This window comes from Oxyura jamaicensis, chromosome 9, assembly GCF_011077185.1.
Source record: "Oxyura jamaicensis isolate SHBP4307 breed ruddy duck chromosome 9, BPBGC_Ojam_1.0, whole genome shotgun sequence".
Lineage (NCBI taxonomy): Eukaryota > Metazoa > Chordata > Aves > Anseriformes > Anatidae > Oxyura > Oxyura jamaicensis.
Window position 1 is genome coordinate 15,488,481 of NC_048901.1, and position 24,897 is coordinate 15,513,377.

At 47.1% G+C, this 24,897-nt stretch overlaps 1 long non-coding RNA gene across 1 annotated transcript in view; it reads right to left on the minus strand.

The window, feature by feature from the left end:
• LOC118171240 overlaps positions 1-24,897 on the minus strand; it is a 48,744-nt gene that overhangs the window by 8,949 nt on the left and 14,898 nt on the right. The window lies entirely within an intron of this gene.

The window sequence follows — 24,897 nt, forward strand, 5'->3', positions numbered from 1 at the left end:
AAGGAAGGAAGGAAGGAAGGAAGGAAGGAAGGAAGGAAGGAAGGAAGAGCACATAATTACGTGATTATCAGCTAAGGCCCCTTGGTTTGCAGTTTTTAAAGCACAAACTGCTCAAACTTTGGATCAAGAAGCGAAGCAATCTATTTCTGAAGTGCAAACAGGGAAAAGTTATATGAGTCTTCTAGCAATTTCAGGCAAATATATCACAGAAGCAGCATGCTTAGGCTTTTTACTGTGCATCTGTCTGAGGTTTCCAGTAAGATTTCCCTGATATATAGTAAGAGTCAAAACTCTAATCTGTTTTAACTCTTTTTTATTGTCTCTGCAGCACTAACTTTGAAAAATGGCCTCGTCCCCAAAGAACTGCACACAGTCCGTGTAGGGAAGCTGTTAAAATAAATGCATTACATAAAAATATTGCAGGGAAACTCAGCTCTGAGGGTTTGGGAGCCACAGCATATAGATATAAAACAGAACAGCAAAAGTATGAGTGGAGGTCAGAGGCAGAGAACAAGGGAAGTCCCCTGTCTGGCAGTTGTTGCACATGATCTCTGAAATCAGCAATTCCTACTCTGCTTTCTCAGGGCTGCAGTGTTTTAATAAATGGCTCTGCTTATGTTAATGTCCTTCTGCCTTCCTCCTTGCTGACCTCAATGCGCATGGAGCTGATTCATAAAGTTTCTTCTTTTGCTGTATTTGAGTGCTTTCTGGAGACCTTTTTTGTACTGTTCTGCCTGCGGGATGTCTAGCTGATTTATAGAGACTCAGATACAGCCGAGCACTGCGTTGGCCGCCCTACCTGAATATTGTATTTCCTACACACCATGTTCCTATCTCTGTCTACCACGGTCTGATTTTAGATAATCTGTACGTTGTTCAAAGAAGAGAGTGTACTTTCTCCCTCCTGGAAAAGCTCCTGAGATACTCTGGAGTAAAAAGGTGCTTTTCCACTTGTCTTCCTTGCAAAGCAGTGATATTTGTCTAGACACCGATTGTGGAAATTCATGCAAAGAATAATGTGCAGATGAGAACATGATTCAGTCGTGGAAAAAAACAGACAAATCCCAGGTTGCCTCAAAAGGCTGAATCACAAATAAGATGGCAAAGAGATCTAAGAACGCAGGAGATGACAGAGGAGCTCAGCTTGGCGTTTGTCTGTTAATTCCAGCAGAACATGCAGATTCCACCCTCATGACACCACTGCATCATCTCACCTCATCAGTGCCTCATGATGCAACCCCTCTCTGTAGCACTGAGTCAGCATCGTTGTGCGATCTCATCTTGGTCATGCAAGATGGGAGAAAGGCTGTCCGAAGAGGTAGAAAGCTTTGACCGACCTATCAGAAGGTCCCCGGGGAGATTTAAATACTCATGGTCATTTCATGAACACTCCTCCCAGGAAATAACACGGGTTTAGAAAACTTTCTTGGGTGGGATGTGAAATGACACAGCACTGTGCTACAGGGGAGCTCCCACGGCAAGTGGAAGAGTAATTAATATTGTGAGTTAAAATAAAGGACCGAGGAATACCTGCGCTTAACTCCTGAAGCTCCAAAAGAAGTCGCAAAGGACATTTTCCCTGAAGTGACAGGTACTACTGATTCAGCCTGCACAGCTCTTCTAGAGGCCTGGAGCTGAGAGAAGTTTTCTTAAACCATCAAACTCAGTGCAGCATAGTAAGCCTCTGCTCCCCCAGCCAACAAAAGCTGTTTCCTATTTTGACCAAAACATTGAAAGAATCTAAAAACTCATACAAGGGTCCACTTCCAAGAGGCGATGTAAAGAGAAGCTTTATGCTAGAAGAAACCCAGCCACACACACATTAAAATACTGGGCCACTAGCCCCGAGTCTGATCGTAGACGATCCCTGAGGCTTAAACACAAGTCTAAAAATGCTCCATGGTGCACCGAGCTGTGCAGTTCTGTAATACCACAGTAAGAGTAAGAGCTCTTCCTGGAAGCACCAGTTCCAAATACCTGATCCCAGTCAGAGGCCAGGTGCTTCTCGTCGTATTTGCACATACTAGTCCCTTTTGTTGGGGGATTTAGGTCACAAGAGCGTAGGAAAGGCAGCTCTGAATCACCTGGCTTTTGCACGTGTTGCCTACACATTGTGCAAAGGTTTCTGAACTCAGCCTCCTTTCAAGACACACCCTTTGTTTGTTACTTTCTCTTAGGGCTTTTTCGCAACCTCATCCACTGCCAACATAAACAAGGTTTCAACATCTTCCTCCAATCTGTCCTGCTCCGCTCTGCTCTAAATGTCAACCAGCAACATAGCGCTGTTCACTTGCTTAATTGGGCAAAATACTTGCCATTGCAACCCCGCGCCGTGACTCCCTCCGGGAGAAAGTTTCTTGGGAATTATAAACGACAGAACCTGCAATTCAGTGTTAGTCACATTGCTACCAGATACCAAGAGCCCTGCGCAGGTTGGACTGCGGCTGGCATTGCTGAGCAGTCGTCAAGCCTCTGCAGCACACTGGGGAATGCGAGGAAGAGTAATTGTGAAAGACTGCAATAGCGAGTAGTTGTTTCTGCAGTTGCAGTGCTTTCTACATCTACTTGCACCCTGTGCATCAAGCACAGCGGAGACAAGATGCTGCCATCTGAAAGCATTTTCTCAGCCTGCATGAAACAAACTGTGGGACATGCTTCCACTCCTAATAACTGGGATAGGGTAGGTTCCCTCTCACTCATGGCACTCCACGATAAATGCTCTGAGACCAGTGTCTGTAAGCAGCTAGGAGGCACAGCCACCACAGGGACCTTCTTCATTCCCAAGTATTGTCTACAGTAGAAAGCAGACAATGCACTGAACAGAGCACAGCTAGCAAGCCCAGGAGGGTTGCACTGTGCCTACGCTCGGCCACTCCACGCGGCCCGTGCAGCTACGAGATTAGCCCGGCTGCCCCAGGACTGTGCGCACGGTGTGTAATGTGTTTGCATCTGTCCACGTTTCTGGCATGGTTTGCTGCTTGTCTCGGAGGGAGCTATCCTGTGCGTGGGCTGGGACAACATCCTGTTATGCTCTCAGGCGACAGGCACACACCATGCCGGACTGTCATCAGCCGCCTGAGCCTCTGCCCAGCCCGAAGCCCGTCTGTGGGCAGTGCTGCTCACCGGCTGAAGGTGGCTGCTTTTACCAGCAACCTTGGTCATGGGGATTTTCTCTGATTCCATGCTCTAGCTTCCTCCAGCCTTGGATTTGCATAAAATCCTGGGTTAAATCTAGTCTGATCCCAGGATGAGAGCATTGCATCATGCCCAGCAAATCATCCCGAACTGGCACTCGACTGGGTGTAACTGCACTGGAAACTAAACCGTGCAGGGACAACTGTTGAGTTTTCCTTAGAAATAGGAGGTGCTTGCTTTGTAGATCAGACCTCTGTCTGGATCGTACTGGATTGTAGCGGCAACTCCCAGCCAAGTCTCTATTTGTTTACAACCCGTGTTGCCACAGTAGCCAGGTGCTTTCCTTGTTCAGTCCCCGGTGCTGCAGTGAGAACCATGTCCAGCCTCCAGGGGCTGCCACCAGCTATTGACTAATAAGAACACGCTGACCTTGGTGACTGAGGGCAGCATCTTGCTTTCTCTGTGTGTTCCCCAGCCAGCAGCAGCTGCAGAGAAACAGAGATGTCTCACGGCATAGCTAAAAGTATGAATTCAAGTCTCTTGGACATGCTGGTGGATACTCCTGGTTGTAAAGTACATCATTCAGACCAAGGAGTGAAAGAGGACAGGTTGCAAAAGTAGCCGTGATACTTCCTGAGAAGTTATGCTCTACAGAAAGGTGCCTGATAGGCTTCTCTAGGTCCCACTTTGCTAAGCCCAAAAACGCGTTTGAGGAGGTGGGGGTGATCACCCAGGCAGGGTTCACAACTCTTAAGGTTTTTGTTTGGGTAAAATAACAAGAGCAGAACCTAGAACCTATTGAATATAGAAACCACCCTCTACCCTGTCCACCTTCCCATTGCCACCGTATGGACAAGAAGATGGCTCAAGCTTCTTCCTTGCTGAATGCCAGATTCACTTGCTGCAGGCTGCTTTTACAAAGCATGGACTCAGACGTACTATCAGAGGGTGTAATATCAACACGGGGTTGTGAATGACACTGGGCTACAGACTGCCCCATGGCCCCAAATCCATCAACGCGGTGTTGATCTACTTGTAATACGTATAGTATCATGCTGCAGTATAAAAAGATATACTTCCTGCTAAAAATGGCATGCTCCCCTTGCCAGCTAGACGCAATCTATATCTGTCTTTGTCATTGCAGTATCCAGTACCTGGCAAGCCAACAGCTGACAAACTCTGAAACTGAAGACAGAAAATGACAAGCGGAATGGCGCTGGCTGGATCAGAGGTGCTTGTATACACAGGGAAATCACCCATCCACTGCCATGAACCATCCTGCAGCTCACAGCTGGACCAAATGGGTTCATCCTTGGCAGCTCATTCACTGCTGTCATTGGTTGGAAATGTCATTTTTTCAGACATTGCTGTATACCCAGTCTCAGCCAAGATGTCACATCATGAAACTGAGTGTGGAATTGTAATGGTGGGAGAAAACTCCAGTGCTTTGTGTCAGCAGTGCTCAAAAGCCAAGCTCCTGCACCCAAAAAAATAAATACCCCATAGATTGCCCAGTTAAGCAATGCATCAGCTCTGTCTCATACCAAAACGTCCATTCCCCAGCACCACAATGACCGGAACAATAGGAAAAGAGAAAAAGTCTGCAGATGGCAGCCTTAAGACCAGAAATCTTGTGACTACAAACACCGTAGGAGCTCTCTCACCTTGCTGCTAAGATTATTATTATATATTTTTGTATGTGATTTCAGTTGAGGCTTTACTCCACTGAACAGTTTTCGGTTTGGGGATGTTTTTGTCCTGATGACGATTTTGGATCGTGTCAGACCTCCACGTGCACATCTCACTTGCACAGCTGCAGCCCCACCTTTCTCCCAAGAAACACCGAGAGCATTCCTTCTCGTAGACTAAGAGGGTGAGCTCTTTGCCCAAAACAACAGAGGAGCCTGCCTTCCTGGTAGCCAAAACCTTTTCATATAAACACCCAGAAAAGAAAAGTTGGTGACAAGTCTTTCCTTTTTTTTTTTTTTTGTTCTTTTCTTAGGGAAGAGCATTGCTTCTTACCAGAATTCTGATTCCCTACCAATCAAGGCTTAGGTGGTTTTTGTTGTTGCTGTTTTCTGAAAAGACACTGCTATGTAAAGGGCATTATACTGTTGTTGAACCCAGATGATGGTGGGAGGACGGCATTTTGTTGTACCTTCTTCTGCAAAGCTTGTTCACGGAGTTGCGTGCTGACTTGTTGGGGGTACGTTGCATTACGGCATTGTGGCTCTGCGCTGCTGTACGGGGTTGGCTCAGCGTTGTGAGCCTGCCCTGCAGGGCACAGCCTCGTACCACCGGGCAAATGAAGCAAGCTAAGAAAAGAGTTTAATGGCTAGTGTGAAGGCAGTGTATGATGATAAAAAAATACAGTTTATCAGTGCTCCGAGAACCTCCTCTTTATCTCTCCTCTGAGAACCAGCCTAATTGTAGTTACGCTTTTCTAGCCCCATTTAAAAAGCAGTCTACATTTAGGTAAACTGAGTCAGAGATTTTTCAGTTGGCGCAAATACACAGCAAAGCAAAGACTTCCATCTCTCACTACTTACTTCATGCTCCTAGATGCCAACTTTCCTTCTCCAGGAGGACAAAAAGAGAAGTTGGCTCTAGAAAATATAGTCAGTGTTTACATTTTATTGATCTATAGACATTGCCGTTGGCCTCAACGTGACAACAGTGCAGCAAAGAGAGCCTTTCATTTGCCTGTGCTTGGCAGAAAGTGTCTTTCTTTGGTTACTCAGCTGAAGTTGACAAGTTGCCCAGTATTTTTATTATCAGTATGTCAGCTCTATCTCACTACTGCCCTCTTAATTTATTATTTTGCATTTCAAAATCACAGGTGTGACTCATTGCGCAGCCAGAGGTTATAATGAAGTGTCCCACTCATATTTTAGCTCACCCTTTGTTCAAGACAATGCAGATTGCAGAAGGTTTCTGAGGAGGTAAGAGGATTGCAAAAGAGCCAAAGACTCTTCTTTTATCTAACCAATGTGTGGGCAGTGAAACTACCTGATATGAAACCGGCTGGGTGCAAAGGTGGGCATGGAGGTTCATTTGTCATTGTTGTGAGGGCTGAGACTCAGAAGATAGAGCAGCTGTGACTGAAGATAGGCACCCAAACACACACCACCTCACCTTGGGGATGAGGCCAGCAAGGGAATCCTAGGATAATACACACCTCTCAGGATTGCCTCTACTCTTTAGTTTCCAACAGGACAGAAGATGAAAACCAAGCAGACAGTCGCTTTTCAATTAGCAAGTCTTATCGTCCGCGTCCTATGATTTAAATCAAGAAGTGACTTTAAATGCAAGATTTTGAACTATTTGTTCTGCCAGCATTGTGCAATTAAGAATCTTGTTGCAGTTTTTGAAATATGAAAATATGTTTTGTAGCATAAAATGACGCAGCCACCTTCTACGGTGCTGGCAGAAGAGAAGATGGAGCACAGTTCTGTTGGAAAGAGCGTCTTGCTACTGACTGTGAATATGGTGTGGAAATCATGGTATGAATCAAGGGTTTGTCTATCTGAAAAGTTGGTGGGAATGCTTCCTGTTACCATGTTCCTGTTCCTCTGCTTAGCTCATGCTAAGAGAAGAGACCCTTTTATCCCAGAATAAGAGTCTCCAAACCCAGAGCTATTCTGAATTAATTTGCTCTTTTAATTGGCTTCTGCACGGAGTTGGCCCCCACAGCAGAGATGCTGGCTTCACTCTATACAAAACCGCACAAACTTGAGAAGGCATGACCACAATTTGTTCCTAACACCATGAGCTTCCAAAGTCCCCCTCCGCAGTGTCCTGGCAAGTCTTATCGCCCTTCCCAGGGGACAGGATGCATGTCCTATTGCCAGAGTGCCCAGAAAAGTGACAAGCCGGGGCAGGGCTGTTAGCAACACTCAGTTTCTTTAAGGTTGCAACGTGGAGCACGTAATCTGCTCTGTCTCACTGGAGGGGAAAACTGTGACTCAAAGGCTGTCCAGTGGCAACAGAGAAAACTACACCAAGAGCACTTGTTCAGCTCTGCCATATCCAATTTCTGTCAAGTATAGAATAATAGCTATCCAGCGAGCTGGGACATGCTCTACCAGCATCAATAGAGTTGTGCTTCAGAGCATCCCTCGAGGTAGCAGAGAATTATCCCCATTTTATAAATGAGGTAACTCAGGTACAGGGATTAAAGCCAAATGTTCCAACCTGGCTGCCTACTGCTCGGTACCTACACCCATATTTACGCAACTTATGTGGCCTGATTTTCAGAAGGGCAGGGCAATGAAAATTTTGGCCTGAGGGATTTGTTCACACACAGTTTACTGGTAACAACGCCCAGGATGGAAGGCTGGTCTCTGCTACCTGTCTTACTCCTTAACCACTAAAAACATCCTTTTTGCCACTAGCCAGCAGTTGGCAAAAGTCCCTGCTGTCCCCATTCACCATGCAGGAGCTCGGAATGAGCAATGCAGACTCGCTGCCTACATACTCACAACTAGAGACTTGGAAAGAGCAGAGGCAGGAGTAAAACTGTTGCAAGTTCTTTGCTCCCCCCTCTGCTCTTTGGACCTTGAGCAGCTTTGCTTGCAGTGCTTAGCTAAACCAGCGTGTCTGGTGTGCAAACCTCTGTTCTGTCCCATACGTGCCATCTTCCTCCTCTCCTCCCCATGCATCACGTCCTTGTCAAGGCACCTGTAGTGCCACAGCACAGGTCCAGTGCAGAACCAGTTACACAGAGCAGCGGGGGAAATCCAGCCACGTGAACTTCTGAACTGCTCACACACAAAAGCACCAACAGGAGTGAGCTGATCCCTGCGTCCCATCACCTTCCTCTTGCACTCTCTTTCTGGGCTTTAACTGAGCTTCAAAATGTGCTGTGGTTTATAGGGAATTCATAAGAAAACTTAGGAAAAAACCTCCCCGTGCACCAACAACCAGTAAAGCCCAGGAGGCAGAGCACTTGCTGGCTATAACGGAGACCTGCAAGTGTCCCTGCTAAAACCATCCCTGCTAGGGGCTAATGGGGTGCTTGTCTTATCTCGTTAGAGAGCCTTGCTGTCTGAGAAGTGCACTTAAAAAAATAACACTGGTGGTTGGTTGCTACAGGAGGGAAGGAGGACAGAGGATTTCCACCGTCTCTGGGGAACAATTGCTGGCCAGGTCACCTCAAGCCTGACCTGCAACACCAAGTCTTTGCTACAAACCTGCTGCTGTGCGCCCTGGTGCCCTATTTCATCTGCCACAGAGTCCCAGCCACCTCCTGTCTTCTTCCCCCTCCCTGAGGTTGTGCCCTGTGCACGGGGCTCCCACTCAGCTGCTCTGTGGCATCCTCCCACCCAGAGGGAGGACGGGTGAGAGGAGGCGACAACCTCCAGCAAAGGTTAAGGCCACAAAAGAAGAAGTGTCAGCTCGATCAGGTCAGCTCAGTCAGCCGACTGCTGCTGTAATCCCTCTGCCCTGGGTCTCCCGCACTGTTCTGCCAGTGCCCTGGAAGCTACCACACAATCAGGACCCCATTCACCCCGTCTCCATGGCGCTGCCAGCCCGCGGCCCCCAGGGAGACGGGGTGAGGAGGAAGCAGCTGATGACAGGAACCTCCCAGAGCTGTTTCTAGCCCAACTCTTTGCAATGCTTGTTGCTGTAAACTGCTTCTCTGTATTTTAGGAATGTGGACTTTGAGAGTGTCCTCACTTGAGAACAGCCTGAAGTTCAGAAACCGGACTCAGCACCCTCTGGTTTCTTCAGAAGGCTGAGAGCTGGATCTGAACCAACTCCTGCACTCCAGCTCAACTCCACATTCCCAGTGGACCCAGAAATACTGAGAAACAGGTCGTGAAATGGCAGCAACCGAGTCCCTCTGGTCTGTTAGCCACCAGGAGGAAGCCAGCAGAGCACATGCCTCCTATCTGATAAAAGCCGGTGCTGCACTCCATGCGGCAGCCAGTGCATTATTCCACAGTGAAAACAAACCCTATTCTTCTCTGCCAGATAAACACACTTGATCCTATAAAGAGCAGCATTTCTGACTATTCAGCAGCAGCCAAACTCACGATGGGAAAAATAACAGGTGTTTGTCAGGCACTCCTTGTTTATTCACAGTGCTTAAAATAATTGCTTAAAAAAAATCCAACAGAGATTTAATTTTCTATGCTCCCATATTTAAAAAAAAAAAAAAAAAAAAAAAAACCCTAAGCTTGGCTCATGGTAGTTGAAGGCAATTCATTATGAAAGGGGTGTTCTTTCTGTTGTGGTAGCAAAGAAACCTGCTTATGAAAGCTCCAGAGGAGCAGAATAGCAGAGCAAATTCCTGTCTAGAACCAACACCTCCCTGTGCTTTTCATCGAGCTCTCCAGGTGGAAGCTTTCGTTATCAAAACGTGTAATTTCACTGTCAAAACGGGGTGAGCGGGGATTAAGCTCCACCAGTCAGTGTCTTTCACTGCCCATCTCCGTCACTCTGCCTTTTATAACGCAGTGATAGCCTTGGGCTGGCGTGTGCCCTTCCCTCTTGTTCTGATGGTGGAGCAGGAGGAAAAGTGCACTGCCCCAGGGAAGAAATCAGAGGCGCGAAGTGTGCTTCAGCCTCTGCTTGCTTCTCCGGGAAGCAATTGGCAATGTATCCCGATCAATAGATCGCGAGGCAGGCTGACACACGGTGTGGGGGAAAGAGAAGAGAGACTCTGTGTCTCCATCCTCTCTCCCCGTGCCACGCTTACAGCACAGATGGGGGATGTCCTGAGCCCCTTGGGGTGCTCCATACCAGCGGTGAGAGGACACTCAACACCTAACAAAGCTGTGGCGCATCTCAGCGTGTGGCTTCTGCAGGGGTTCAGTCCTTAGAGACCTCATGGTAACAAACAGAACGCGGGTAAGAGGATATAGCAGATACAACACCATTCCTGAGAGCTACGAGCTGTCAGGACAAGTCACAGAAACCTGGCAGGGAACCTGGAGGGAGAGGAGCCCACCCCAGTGCTGTCCCCAGCCCTGCTGCTGGTCTTGGTGCCCCCCAGGCTGCTGGCAGAGGCACGGGTGTGCGTAGCCACTGCTTACACCCTTGTCTCCAACATGGGGTCGAGACCCCCAGAACAATCAGCTCCATGCTGGAATAAACACAACCACATTTTTGTCTTTGCTGTTCCCATGAAGGTGCAGGAGAGGCCACAGAAGCCAACCCTTCTCCTTGAGGGGCTCATTTATCTCCAAGCAGTGGCCGCAAGAGGCAGGCCAGACCGCGGCCTGTGCAGACAAGGGGCAAAGCAGGGACACGGTGATGATTTCTGCATTACAGCTGAGGCCACGCTGTCACAGTACCGTCAGGCTTGTCACACACAGCAGCCTCCAGCCCAAGCGAAAAAGGCAGATGAAAGCCAGAAAGAGAAACAGAGGCACAGGGGAGAGTGATGACTTCCCCGAGGTCACGCAGCAGCAGCACGGCAAGCGCCCACAGCCCCGTGCCCTGCTGCCACCGGGCTCCTCCTGGGCAGTTCGGATGATGGGCATTTCCACCAGCAGAGAGAAGATGAAAGAAGGCTGGCTGCAGCCTGTGTGAAGGCAAGATGAAAAGGGCTTGGAGGCCAGCGGAGCAAAGAAAAGGGACCGACTGTGAGAGCAAAGCCGGTGCATGAAGGGCAGCAGCAACCATGGTGCAAAGAGCGGCTCCGGTGCTAGACACAAAGCAGCAGCAAAGGCACTGATCCGAGAGGGCAGCCAGCATGATTAAGCCTATCCTGAGCCCAACCAGACTGCAGATGTCTGTGCAACAAAAGAGCGAGCACTTCTTTTGTTGGAGGCCTGCAGGGCAAGGCAAGGCTTTACGCACGCAGATGAAGTACAGCCAAGTCCCGTGTAGCTGGTGTGATGACCTGAGCAAAGAGTCAGGGAAGAAAGGCAAAGGAATGGGGAGGAAAAGCTTGTCTCTCTGCTTAGCTTCTAAGCCTGTCCCTCTTTGCTCACGCCCCTCAGGCACCAAAACCCATGAAGTTACCCAAAACCCCCACAAGCCAGTGGCATTTCCAAGTCACCCCGTGCCTTCCCCATCCACCCGTGAGCTGCGTGCCCCCAAAGCAGATGGATGCACACGTGAATTTCCTTTGCAGGGCAGGCTGCCGGGAGCCCCGTGCCACGTCTCGCCCCGGCTGCAGCAGCGCTGGTGACGCAGCGCTTCCCCTGCTCACCAGAGCCCCGCTCCAGCCCTTGGGACCGCAGCACAATAACGGTGCGGCTCAGCAGCGGGGATTTATGAGTGGGCAAAGAAAATGAGAATTATAGGTGTCCGGTCTCTATGACAGAGCCGCCATATATTTCCTCTAACAAAGCGTGTGACAACAGCTCCATAAATTCACATAGTAACAGAAGCGAGCGCCAGCTCGTCATCACAGCTATTTAAGGAGCCAAGTAGCACTCTGTACTTATTGCAGAAGTTCACAGTTAGTTAAAAATAAACATTAAAAAGTCACTTTTAGACCCTGGCTGAGTAAGGCTTTTTGCTCAAGATGCCCAGCGTTACATCCCGTCTCTTTTCCTTTTATGCCCAGACAAGCTCTCCTTTGCGGCATTTGGTGCTAGGCACTGCCAGATGCCTACCAAAGCAGCTTAGCTTGGGATGTGCCATAATCGATTCTAAAACTTAGCAGTGAGAATGAAATACTAGATCCTTCTCATTTACCAGCAATGCTGATATGTGCTTTAAAAGTTATTTAGCTATGACCCATTAAATATCTAAGGAGAGCTTTACTGCTATGTAATTGCTAAAGAAAATAACCCCAATGTCCACCACATGCTGAATTTGTTTTATTTAATGCTGTCTCATGATTAGATTATTTGCAGTACCTGTCAGTTAACGTGCTGCTTTCATTGCTAATTTAACACTTCTTACTGAAGGGAAAAGAGGGAGAGGGTAAAAACACCTCTTCACAGTGAGCTGCAAATCAAAAAATAGCTGCATGCTTCGTTGTCACTTCTGCTACTCTCCTTTCTGACGTATAAAGAGAAGCTCACTTTATAAAGACAAACGCACCTTTTAAACATGAGAAATATCAAGTTTCTCTGGATCCTGTGGCTTTTCTCTTTGTTCTTGAAGCTTTGGGCAAGCTTTAGAAGAATGATCTCAGCTAGAATGAAAACTTGGAACTTTCTTGGCTTAAAGCTTAACTTCAGCACCAATTGGAATTCAATTTTCCTACAGGAAAAATTTGGCTTTTCAGTGAAAATCTTGAAAGATAAAAGAAATTATGGCTTGCTCTCTGCAGAGCTAGAGCACCAGAGATCTTGGTCCCATTTTTCTCCCAGAGCCCTGCTCAGACTTCACTTCCCATGCAGCTCTTCCACTCCTGCCCATTATTCCCCTTCTTTTGGGGAGCATTTCCCAGCCTCGGGGCGGTGAGTGTGGGACCAACCCCTTGGAGGGTGCTGAGGACTTGAGGCCTTTGAACTAAAATTTTGCTGAGGCACATCCTGTGACATTTTCCCAGGGTCAAAATTATGCAGATAGCAAAAGAGAGAGGCGATTCTTGTTCGGTTGGTTCAGTAAGTAGTTGCTGTTTTGTACAGAAATGACGTAACTTTGGAGGGAAAAAAAAAAGGTTAATTGAGAACCAGGTTAAAGAAGAGTGTTTAATGGAAAATTTTCAGCCAGCCCCACAAAGATCTGTTCTTTATCTCAAGGTTTGGAAGAGCTGCTGCTCTTTCTGTAGTGCCTGGTGTCACATTGCACGGCTCCCCCAAAGGCAGCAGACTGTTTATGCATTAGTTCTTTTGCATAATACCAGCAGCTATAGAGGATTATTATTATTATTTTTACACAATTGTTCACGGCTAACAAACTCAGGAAGGAAATTTACAGTCCTGAATGGCAAGCGAGGTCTGAGAGGCGTCCCTGACAGGGCTGTGCTGCTGAACTTCGCAGTGACTCACGCGGCACAGGAAACGTTTGTTCAGCGCAGCCCCATCTCCTCTCCATCCCCTTTCTGCTTGAAGTGCAGGGTTTAAAAGCAGGTCCCAGGAGTTTCTTTTAATTTCGCTTTTGGGGTCTTTTAAAATTCTTTTTCTCAGAGCATTCCACTGCTTTCTGCATAAAGAGAGGTTATTTACTAGCGATAGGCAGTGTTAAATGGACAAAGTGCTTGGGCAGAAAGCCTTGGGAAGGGGAATGCCAGCTTTTATGGCAGAGAATCTGCTGTTCTTGGTTGGATGCTACTGTACCAGCTAAGCTAAATTAAATGCTGTTGTTCTCTACCTCTGTTCCCACCTGGGAGGCTAAATAATGCATATGCACAATTGGAGGGCTGCGTGCAAGGGTGCAGCAAACACAGAGAAGAGAGGAAGATTGAAATAAAAGACCACCAGGACCCAGGTTTTATGCAGAGGAGGGTTCAACAGAGCACCTGTGACATTATTGTATTTCTATCTGCCAGCAGCTCTTAGCGTTCAGCAAGTATACCCCACCTCACCCCTCCCGCAACCAACATGTAACGAAACCAATTAAAATACTTGTTAAAGTAAATAAATAAAGGCACTGCAGAAGATCTGGCTGTTCAAAGCCTAGCAGCTTTTACTTGTGCATTTTTGTCTCCTCATTAATCTGTTTATGAAAGGGTTTTGATTAGTTCCATATATTCAACTTCTGAAGTTAATACCTTAGTGGTCTAAGGTGTTTATACCAAAGCTAACACTGAGTTTTCTCTCAGCTGCAATAAACATGTAAATCTCAACTGATTCATGCATGCAAAGCAAGTTCTAAAATTGAGGTCAAAAACGTTTTTCCAATCATGGTTACAGCCCTATGGTAAGAAATGGCTCAGGACACCTGTTAGCTTATTCTGACCAGGGAGACTTCATACATGGCTGTATTTGTGTATGCCTGTTTGTCTGCTACACTGACTCACACCTTTTTAATTATTATTCTATAAGATAATTAAAAATATGCAGCAGCTCCAAAGTTCTGTTAAGCTGTTAACTCAAACCCATAACCCAACCCCTATCTGATGCGATCCTAATCTGCACATACACGATCCCAATCTGATTACCACGACGTGCTCCTCTCTGCGTGTTCCAGCACAGCTAAACCTTGTCTTAAAGGAGACTCCCACCCCTATCAGCACCAAAGCATGTGCTGAGCCTCATTCCCATGGCCGGGGTGGGATGGCTTGCATGCAGACAGTTAAGTGCATGTATAAATATTTACGGAGTTTGAGACATGGTCTGACTAATTAGGTTTCCATAGCAATTAGCCCAATATCTTGATTGGGACCTGAGGCTGCTATTATAATAAAAATATAATAATGTAAACCTCATTATATTGAGATGATGAAACCAGAACGCTCTTACAAGAAAAGAATAAATGTTGGTTCAGCAGCAGGCAACGGACTTAGCAGGGACACTATAATAAAGCAAATAAAATTGACATTCTGCAGCGTGTGAAAAACACTCTGCATCTAAATACATGGATTTAAGAGGAGAGGAGGAATTAGACATCTGTTAAGAGCAGCCATAGCATTGCTTTTCCTGGATCTTAAGCCTGTTTTTTTTTTTTTTTTTTTTTTTTTTACCCAGTATTCTTCAAAAAAGGGTGTTTGCTCACATGATTGAGAAGTGCCTACAGCTTTACATTTATCTCAGAAATTTGCGAAATTGAAGCTTGAATTCAATATTATTGGAGAACTCTTGCTGAAAGTGGAAAACACAGGGTCAGCAGAGCAATAACTCCTTCCCTGAGAGCGCATTTCATGTCTCAACAGTTGCTAATGTTGTACATATTAATTATCATGAGCAGCAACCCATGAAGAGATTACATCCGCACAGCAGTTGTGCTTGTGCCGTAGGTCTGCCGCAGCCACCACCGGGGAGGTGAGCACTCCCAGCTGCTGGGGACTGACAGACCACATGCACACTGGATGGACAGATGTACACAAAGTTGTAAAACCACACAGCCTTGTCTTCCCATCCCATGCCCGCACTGAAGTCAATAGGAGGGCAGGCACTAACCCTGTGAAGTGCCAGTGACAAATTCCTGCTTCATAGACACTGACACCGCTTCCCACTGAAACCAACCTCAATCCAGAGTCACACCGATGCTGAAAACGCTTTGCCTTGTTTTGCTGTTTGGACACCATCATTGTTCTTTCAGCATTGTGAGTTTTTATCTTTTTCCCCCCCCCCCTCTTACTTTCACGATTCAAATTAAAACCATGTTATATCCTTGGAGTCTGGATTTTCTTTTTTAAAAAGATACTGCAGAGTATCACTAGATCCACAGCAAATCTAGATTAAGCAAAATGGGAGCTCATTAGCCTTCATGGACAGGCATTTAAAGTACTTAAGAGGGGACATAGAGCGCTGCCCTTTACATTTACTTTGGCACTAATATCAGATTAAAAAGCAAAAGGTTATTAAGTAAAGGTAATTGTCTGTTTTGTAGAGGGAATCTTTCTGAGGCACTGCCTGAGGCACTTAACTTTAAGAAGGTTAATTGTCTCATGGTGGAAGTCAAGCTATTACTGTTATTATGGACAGTTAGGAAAAATTCAGCCTGACATCCAAAGTCCAATAATGAGCCTCAAAAATGGAGCTGATTGGCTGATAGCCACAGGTCTATAATTAGAAAAATTGGCATTAGGAAAACAAAGCTGAGCCAGTGGTGAGCCCTGTCTGTGCAGATGTGGTACAGCAGCTGCAGAGCAGCACGCTGCTGCCGGGGTGGCGGGTTGGGAGCCGAACTTCGGAAAAGCCCTTGAGCTGGGTGAGCAGAAAGCTCTACCAAGCCTGGATTTAACTCTGAAATCATGCTGAGAGGCAAGACAGTCTTCTTCTGAACCTATCTTGAGGACAGGTGAGGAAAAATGAGCATTTAGCCATGTAAAAAGGCCAAGGCATTCCTACATATAGCTTTGGCTCAGACTTGCATGCTGCTGGCATAAAGCTCAGCAGGAAGCCCATTGCAAACCACTCCAGGAGTAGTTTCCCTCCATTTGCAAATATTTTATTTTTGTAGGGAGGCTTGAATAATGAAACTCCCTCTCCTGGACATCAAAGTGCTGGCTCAGCAGCTTTCTATCCCATCTCCCTGGAGAGCCCATCACATCCAGCCCCAAAGCATCACATCCAGCCCCAAAGGTGACGTTTGGCTTACAGCTCTCAGCATTCCCATCTGACTTTTAACCCCAGGCTAGAGATCCCTCCTCAGGCACAGGAAAGCCTTTTCCTCTGTGAGCCCACCTCTGTGGTGCTCAAAGCCTTCCCTTGCTTGGCTTCCAGCTCTCTGGGCTGAAGCAGGCACAAGATGAGTGGTTTTCACCACCACGGTTACCATGTGCTGGTATCACAAAGGAGCAGCTGTAACCTAAGCAGTGTTAGCAAAGAGCTCTGGGATGTTTTACGCTGTAAATCCTTCACCCATTCCGGAAGAAAGCAACTATTTCTTCTATGTTTGCATCAATATTTAAACACCTCAGCACATCCTGCTGACAGCTTAATGGTAAGAGTCAGCTCGGACATTTTCCCACCCCAAGCCAATTTTCATCCTCCAAACCCCCAGCAAACAGCACCTTGGCAGTGCTGCTGAGAGCAGGAGATGTCACCAGCCATGCTGCATGGGTTGGAAGAACCAGGGGACACACAGACAAAGGGCTGATTCCCCAAATCTGTGGTACAGCCAGAAACAGGATGTAGAACTACCATGGTCCCAGGACAGTCTTCCAACGTTGGAAGGGCTGCAGCCTTCAAGTCAGGGTGTGTAGAGTCAGAAGCAGTCCTGAGGATCTGCATGGCAAAGACACAGAAAGCAGCAGATAGAGGCCAAAGGAAAAATAAATCAGTCACACAGGTTAGACAGGAGAAGCAGCAAGGCACAGACTGATTGAGGAGCAGGCCTCCTGTTCCTTTCTCAGACACCACAGCATGCTGCCAGGAGGCTGTCCCCCAAGACCCTGGTTGTAAGCTGCCTGCAGACAACTGGCTGAGGATGAGAAGCTGGATGAACGTGCTTCGGTGACAGGGCTTGACTCATGCCCAGAGACATGCTTCGAGTAATCCCCCTGGGCAGGACAGTGGGATGGCTGTGCTTGGGAACAAAGCACTGGAGTCCGGGCTGCAAAAAGAGTCTGGGACCCAAACATGTGCATTGCCCAGGAAGAATGGGGAAGAAGAGGAGCAGAAGCTGAAATTGGCTTATACACTTAAGTTCTCCAGGGATGACAGGGATGAAGCCATCCTTTTGTCCCATGCTCCTCCAAAACACAAGCGTGGCCCCTGAGCTACGTGCTTCAGCTGTGATGTGGCTGACCACAGCACGGAGAGGCGCTGCGCCTGCACGGCGGCTGGCAGGGCACCTGCAAAGGCACAACTTGGCAGTGGCAACAGGAAAAACTGGAGAGGACCTTGGGAAAAGCTCTCCTCTGGAGCAGTATAAACTCTCCAGAGGTCATTCCTGGTTTCCTTGTTCCTTAGTTAAGAACTTTGTTTGTTGAGTTTGGCCCCACGCTAGGGCAAAATATCACCATCTTCGCTGTAGCATGGCCCAGAACACCAAAACCAAAGCAGCGCAATATGTTCTTGTATTGGAGGTGCTAAGATATGAGCTAATCGGAGGCAGAGCTTCAGGATGCCCACTGACTGCAGCATTTACAGGGTAGGAGAGCACAGCTTCACTCAATATTAGTTCATACACTGAATCAGAGCTTAATTATAACTTTGGCTTTAGTGCCTCTGCTAAAGGAGGGTCCCCAGGGCTGAACAGGACCAGGTGAGTGCTGTAGTGATCTGCAGCGTTATCTCAGCTCACAATTCAGAAGGCATCTTATTACTAATGGAGTAGACTCATTTAACAGTTTTTAAGGATAATTAAGCCATCTGGAAAGAAGACCATGTGCAGGAGGATCTTGCCTTGATGCTATGAGGTACAATAGTTGATACCATGAGGAAAAAGTTACTGTGAGGATTCATATCAGTGGAGGGTCTGCCTCAGTAGATTGACCTGAAAAAGTCAGCGCAGTTAAGCCATCCTACTTCAGCTCCCAGATTGGGCTCCTGTTGTAGGACACTAGCATACAGGAGTATTATTTTATTGGCAGGGAAAAAGTATACATTGATGCAGCAGTTTGCCAGTAGCCTTGCAGCTCTTTTTAGTGTCACTGAGGACCAAGGGTCAGCACATGGGGTGAGGTGATATTTGCCCACGTAATCTAGGATGATGAAAGCCAGGTCTCCAGACTTCCAGCCTGACACCATATCCAATAAACCATGCTACCTTTCCCCTTGCTCCTTCTCAGCTGATCAGTCCCATCCCTGTGACTGCTCTTCCAGATCTGCTTTCCTTGGTGCTTTCCTACAGCTCCACATCCAGGACCACCATCTTAGCTCAGGAGAATAAGGTTGGGACAAAGCCACGAGCAGTAGGTAGCAGTTTCCTTTCAGCATATTTCTGCTGCCAAGGAGAGAAAAGATGGCCCTACGAGTTATGGAAATTGGCAGGGTCCCCATGAGGCCATTCTCTGCTGGCCAGCCGTGACGATGTGCTGTAGGACAAGAACTGGCCAGGACCCACAAGGCAAACTTGCTGCAGATTGCAGGAGAGCTTCACAAAGGTTAAAACACTCACCCCATTTCACTCTGACACCTCTGCAGCCCCTTCCTCCAGCCAGAGCTCCACTTAATAATTAATTGGAGAAATATCCCCCTTACCAAACAGCAGCTAGAACATTTAGATCCTCCTGAGAAAAGCTACGTCTGTATTTCTATCATGACTGGCAGCAGGAGATATGAGGCATTTACAGAAGGAGGGTGGAGTGCTGTCGTCACTGAATCAGACTACCAACCTATTCTTGCCAACTATTTCAGGGCTTGGTGCAGGAACTTTTTTTTTTTTATTCCTACCACATCTACTTAGTGCTGAGCTGTGCTGGTTACAAGCAGGTGCATGGAGGGGTTGGTAAGTGGTCCTCTCCCAGAAAACAAGGACAGGAGATCAAGGGAGGACATAGGAGACCTGAGCAGAAATGGATCCCAGACATGGCTCCACTACTGCATCATGCTCCTCTTGTTCCAGCAGAGAGGAAAAGATCAGAACATGAAGTTCAGGAGATCTGAGCTCAGAAACAACCAACAACTTCACCTTTTCAAACAACCCCATCCCAGGAAAGTCATCCAAAACAGGAAAGTCATCCAAAAGAGACTTTTCCTCTTCGTTATTCCTTTCATATGCCACACAAGTAAGCCATTCTGGCACATGTCTGGTCTGTTCCTGCACTGCTTTGAAACTGTGCTTACAGGTGCATGTAATAGGCACACACAACACTGCCTGGCCCAGTGAGTGGGACATCACTCTAGATATCTAGGAAGTTAGATTTGTACTCCTGTAGCATGTGATGGCTTGTTCAAGTCTCAGATGGTCACTAAATCTCCCAGATACCAGTTTTCACTACCAGTGCAATATGAGCAAGAAATCCTTACAGAATGATCTGAGATCCTCTGTTCACCAGCATTAAGTGCTATCATCATACAGTCCACTGAATTATAGGCAAAAGATGTATGATTAGTTGTATTTATGGCAGTCCTTATTCATTTCACTTGTGCTCTTCTCACCAAGCTATATTTACTGCTTGGAACATTTTACACCCTTATACAGCCTCATAAATTCTACTCAGTTTTGACTGAAGATGGGCAATGTGATGTCCTCAGCTAGCAGCTAACCTAAGTTCTAACAAAGCTAACTACAAGAGCTTGAATTTGATGGAGAGTATGTAATTCACGTGTTACTAAATATCCATGTGCTGTGTAAGGGTGTGATGTTCAGTAAACAGGAAACATGTAGCTGGAACTCCAACTATGTAGAAGTTTGTACACTTAATAGTTTTTTAATTGACTGCCTCATCATTAAGTTGGCATAATTCAAAGTATCCCAACCCAGGTGCTAGGAATTCTCTTTCACAATTTGTATCAGACTTTGTACTCAACCAGGCCAGATAACAATGACTTGCAATGTTATTTTAGAACTATTGTGGCTATATATTCCTAACCTCCTTTTTCCTTTTGCAGGTGTAAGGCTAAGGGTAACTAAGGATCCTGAATTCACAGACAATGGGATAAATGTATAACTAAATGTTGCAGTGAAAGCTTCCAGAAACAATATTATTTTCTGGCAGTTAGTTGGTATTAAAAATACATTAAGGCACAGGGGAAGAGGCTATTGATACTTGCTGGAGGTGATCTCATGGGTATAATGGAGGTCACGCCAAGTCCCAGTAAGAAATTGCACACTAAAATCCAGTCTAATTTCCCCAGTACAGCCTGTGCCATACTCACTGTTCCCCACCTGTCCTTCTTTTGCCAGGTCACTTGCTGCCCAGTAGCACTGAGATCTTTTAGTAGAGAGACCTTCTCTACCCAAAGGCTCAGAAGCTTTCACAGCTCAGTGGCAGGAGAAGAGAAGTAGAAACACAGCTGAGCACCAAATCCTCTTTTCCTCCTAACCCTTCAGTGCACATCCAGGCACCCCAGCCCTGCAGGCTGAGCTTTCTGCTGGTGTGGGGAAGCCTTGGCAGTAGCAGAGAAGTGATCAGCCTTAGCACAACTGCCTTCTCATCCAGGAGATTTTGCCTGTGAGCATCTTCTTATTTAGACACTCAAATACTTTTTACCCCTAGCTGAAATGTTCCTGGGTGGGTAGAAACAGCTTAGTATCAGCCCTCTTGTAGCTGACCTGACTTTTCTCCATGACTCAGTCTCTTCCTGTGTCTACACACAATACCCACCCACCCCTTCTGTGACCCAAACCCTGTCTGCTTCACTTTCCACACTCCTACCATCTCCCCATACTCCTGAGCACCACCCACCTTTCTCATCTTATCCTGGTAGCTGCCATCTATGCCTGGCTGCAAAATATTGCAATGCCGATGAACCCAGAGACTGGCTGGCATTACTGAATTGTTTTTATCCTGATCAGTTCAGCTTTATGACTGAGTTTAGGACAAATGGATCACAAGCCAACTCAAGCTTCCAGAGTATAATTTGAAAACCATCACAAGCTCAGTTTCAGAGCAGTGAGAAGGGAAAGTATATTTCACTGTAAGAACAGAACTTCGCATTGTCTGTTCCCTTAAGGGATTTAAGGTTCCTTCTGTGGGTCTGAAGTCTGACTTCTGGTAAGTAGCAACTAGGATATTCCTGAACACGTTTCAGTGCTGGATATGTTTGGTTCCTTCCTTCCTTGGATGACTTTGCTTCTTCCCTGATAACAAAAGCTTTGCATCTGGGGCATTTTATCCAATTTATCCTTTTGTCTTTTCTACAAACAGAAAGAACAAAAGGAAAAGTGGCTAAGAACATCATGACTGGGCTGCTGTCCCAGGCTGGCAGTGATGTTTCAGACAACAAGTAGATTTCCAGGAAGTCCTTTCCAGGGGAGATTGCTCATCTGTAGCCCTCATGACAGGTTTCCTCCATTGCTTTATAGGTGCCACTAATACCCCCGGAAGGTAAGATTCAGGATCAGGGGGCATAGTTTCTCAAGCTCTGCCAATGCACTGCTCCACATCCTTGCACCACATCGCATCCAGGGGGATTTAAAGTTATGTGGATTCACCGGGGATGCAGATGGGTAGGTGACAGCAGCTCCAGTAGGTCCCTATGAGCTGCCTTCCTGACCAACAGCACTGCAGCAGCAAAGAGTTTGGTGCAGGCACAAAGCTTGCCTAGGAATCCACTCAAGCTGGAAGTGAATCCTGATGCCAAGACCACAGTGATATTGGTACCCAACCCCACTGGTCTGGCACCAAGCACATCGCTGCTAAAAGCTCTGGTCATGCCGCAGTGCAGAAATAGCCACTCGAGGTGGGTGCCCAGCCAAGGGCTGCATCACACAAACCAGAGCTGGGGTCAGGTCAGCACGAGGACAGGCAAAGCAGAGAATAATAGAAATACCCATGTTTTACAATGGAAAAAGGGCAATGAAGACGAGCAATTAATATACAATCATATTGGAACCCTGAGACAGATGTGGGAATCAAACAAGTTCTCCAGAGTCCAACACCAGGGCCCCAGTTGCAGTATCAGCCCTACACACAGACACAAACACAGCCTCTCTGGCATCTGCCCTGCGGGAAGCAAGGAACTTAATATTTATCTCTTAAAGACTCCTTCTTGGCAAATAAAGTCATGAATATCTGTACAGCACTTTAAAAGCCTTGAACAGAAGGCTCTATCAAAGCACTGTATTAATAGTTTGTTTGTTTTTGAAAAAGGGAACAGATGGACAAAATCTTGGAAAAAGAAAGAGAAACAAGATGTGATTTTGTTGTAAAATTCCTTTCCCTCTTCCAGAAGTGACTAACACCCTCTACTTAGTGCTATTTTACAACAAAGATAAAGGTAATTGGTTTGCTAGCTTTTTTTTTGGTATGCTTAGAAATCCCTCCATCAAGCAAAGCTGCAAGCCACCAGCCCCCCTCTCCACTAGTAAAAGAAAGCTACATGTAGAGTTGCCAGTTGATAGAGCCATTTCTGGCACTCTTTTACTCCCTTATCTCCCTCGCTCTTTGGGAAGCGATGAGGCACTGTCAGGCACAAGCACCTGGATGCTGGATCGTGGGGGGCACTGCACAGCAGCTCTTAACAGGAAGCTCCATGAAGATGGATTTCCACTGACAGAGCACTCTGCATCACTCCAGACAGACTCAAGCTGATGTGCCTTTTCCTTTGCTTCTCCAGGCTTTACTTACTTCAGAGCCACTTCATTGCACTCTCCCCTGTGGATATTCCCAGAAAGCAAAGCCAGTTTATCCTGGGTTTATCAAGGATTTTCATTTAGGCCTGCAAAAGGCCCGTAGCACACAACCCTGGGCATGCCTTAACCACAAGTTACCTTATGGCACAACAAGCAAGTGATGGTCATTTGCAATCACAAATGAAGACCGGGAACAGTTGTTTCACTGCTTCCAAGATCCCGTGCTTGCAACGTGGCAGCCACCACCTTGCATTTGCTCCAAGAAGTCCACATAAGAAACAGATATGCACATTGTTCAACAGAATAGAGCAGACTCCAACAGTCAGCAAATTCCCTCACAGCTTTGAGACAGCTTTCATGAACACTCACATAGCTCCTTTTTCTTAACATTTACTGAAGTCATTTTTCAAGTCAGAGAACTGCTTCAGCCCCATCCAGCCCTTGAACAGGCCAGTGGGCTGCAAGCTGTGCAGTAAGAGACATTTGTTTCCACAGGAGATTTTGAAATGTTACAGCATGGCATGGTTTCCAGTCCCAAAGGAATCACAGGGAGATAACCTTCAGAAAGGAGAACTCTAAGCAGCTGTATTTTTAATTTTCAAATGCAACCCACATACATATATTTACACATACGTAAGGCCACTGCAATTAAAGTTGAAAGGTTTCATTAAAAATAGTAACAGTTGGATGTAGAGAACTTTCCCTGTGTAATATGAAAACTGAGACCTGGGTGGACAATACAACTTTCACAGCTTTTCAGTTATTTTCAAGAAGAGGTTCAGCTGGAAGTGCAAAAAGCCAGTGCAAGCCCCCAGAACGAAAGGCAGCAAAATGCATGCAACAAACCCTCTTCCTCCAGCACAGCACCACAGAGCTCCATGGCTATGGCCATGGGTAGCTGGGCCTTTCCTCAGGCCAACAGCTCAGCCCCTCACACCCTGCCAGGGCCTGGGGCTCAGCACCGGCCAGCAGTGACACTGCCACCTCTCCCGCCTTGCTGCAGCGCGTGGGATTCCTGGGGATCAGCAAGTTCTTGCTGCTGACTGGAGAAATTTGAGCAGATGTGGCTTGAGATGGTACAGCTGGACCTGAACGTCTCTGCTATTAGATGTGCTAGCTAGAGCACAGAGCTAGGCTTCCAGCTGGTGTGGACAACCAGCCTCCAAAGCACATCGATAGCCCTTGCACAAGGTTTGAGCACCATGTCACAGTGGGCAGAATTTGCCCAGCAGCTCCAAAGATGGGAAGGAATAGGGTGAGACAGATCCCTCAGGAAAGCCAGAAGGACAGACCTGCTGGGTTGCTTCAGTATCTTCGTGTATCTGAATGTGATGATAGCTGGCACCAGGAAGAGGTCTGTGTCCCCCCCACCAGCATGCTAAGGAACACCCTGTGAAAGGAGCGGTCCTGAGCTCTGCAGAACTGTGTATGAAGTTTTTGGCATTGCCATTGTGAATCCCTTGGGAAAGGCACCAAGAGCACTGCACCACTGCTGGGCACTTGGGAGGAACTAAATCCTCCAGAGAAACACACTGAAAACAGAGCAGTGCGCCTCAGACTTCACTTAGCTTAGAAGCATGAGGAGACAACCTCCTTCCATCCCTGTACAAAGGCATCACAGACAGGGATAAAGCTTCCTTTGGGGCATGAGAGGGTTCCCTGTGTCCCGCTGCCCCCAGCCCAGCTGGAGCAGCATCTCCCGAGGCATTCAGCACCAGTGGGACAAGGAGAGCGCTGCCAGCAACAGCCCAGACGCAGGACCCCTCCAGCCTGTCCCAGAAGTACAAAGGAAAAGCTGCTGAAAGCATCTGACAGTTTCTCCAGGTTCATCCTAAAACTACCTGGGTTTGTTGGGTTTTGGGGTTGACTTGAGGTTGACTTTAGTTACAGTCCCAGGGCTTCTGCTTGGCCTGCTCTAGAGGCTTTTTTCCTAGAGCAGCGCTGATGGCAGGACAGCAGGAGCACTGCCCTGGCCCCACGCTGTGCTCTAGCACACAGAAGCGGTGTTTGTACAGAAAACAGCTCGAGCTGCATCCACGGAGGGGAGGCACAAGTCAG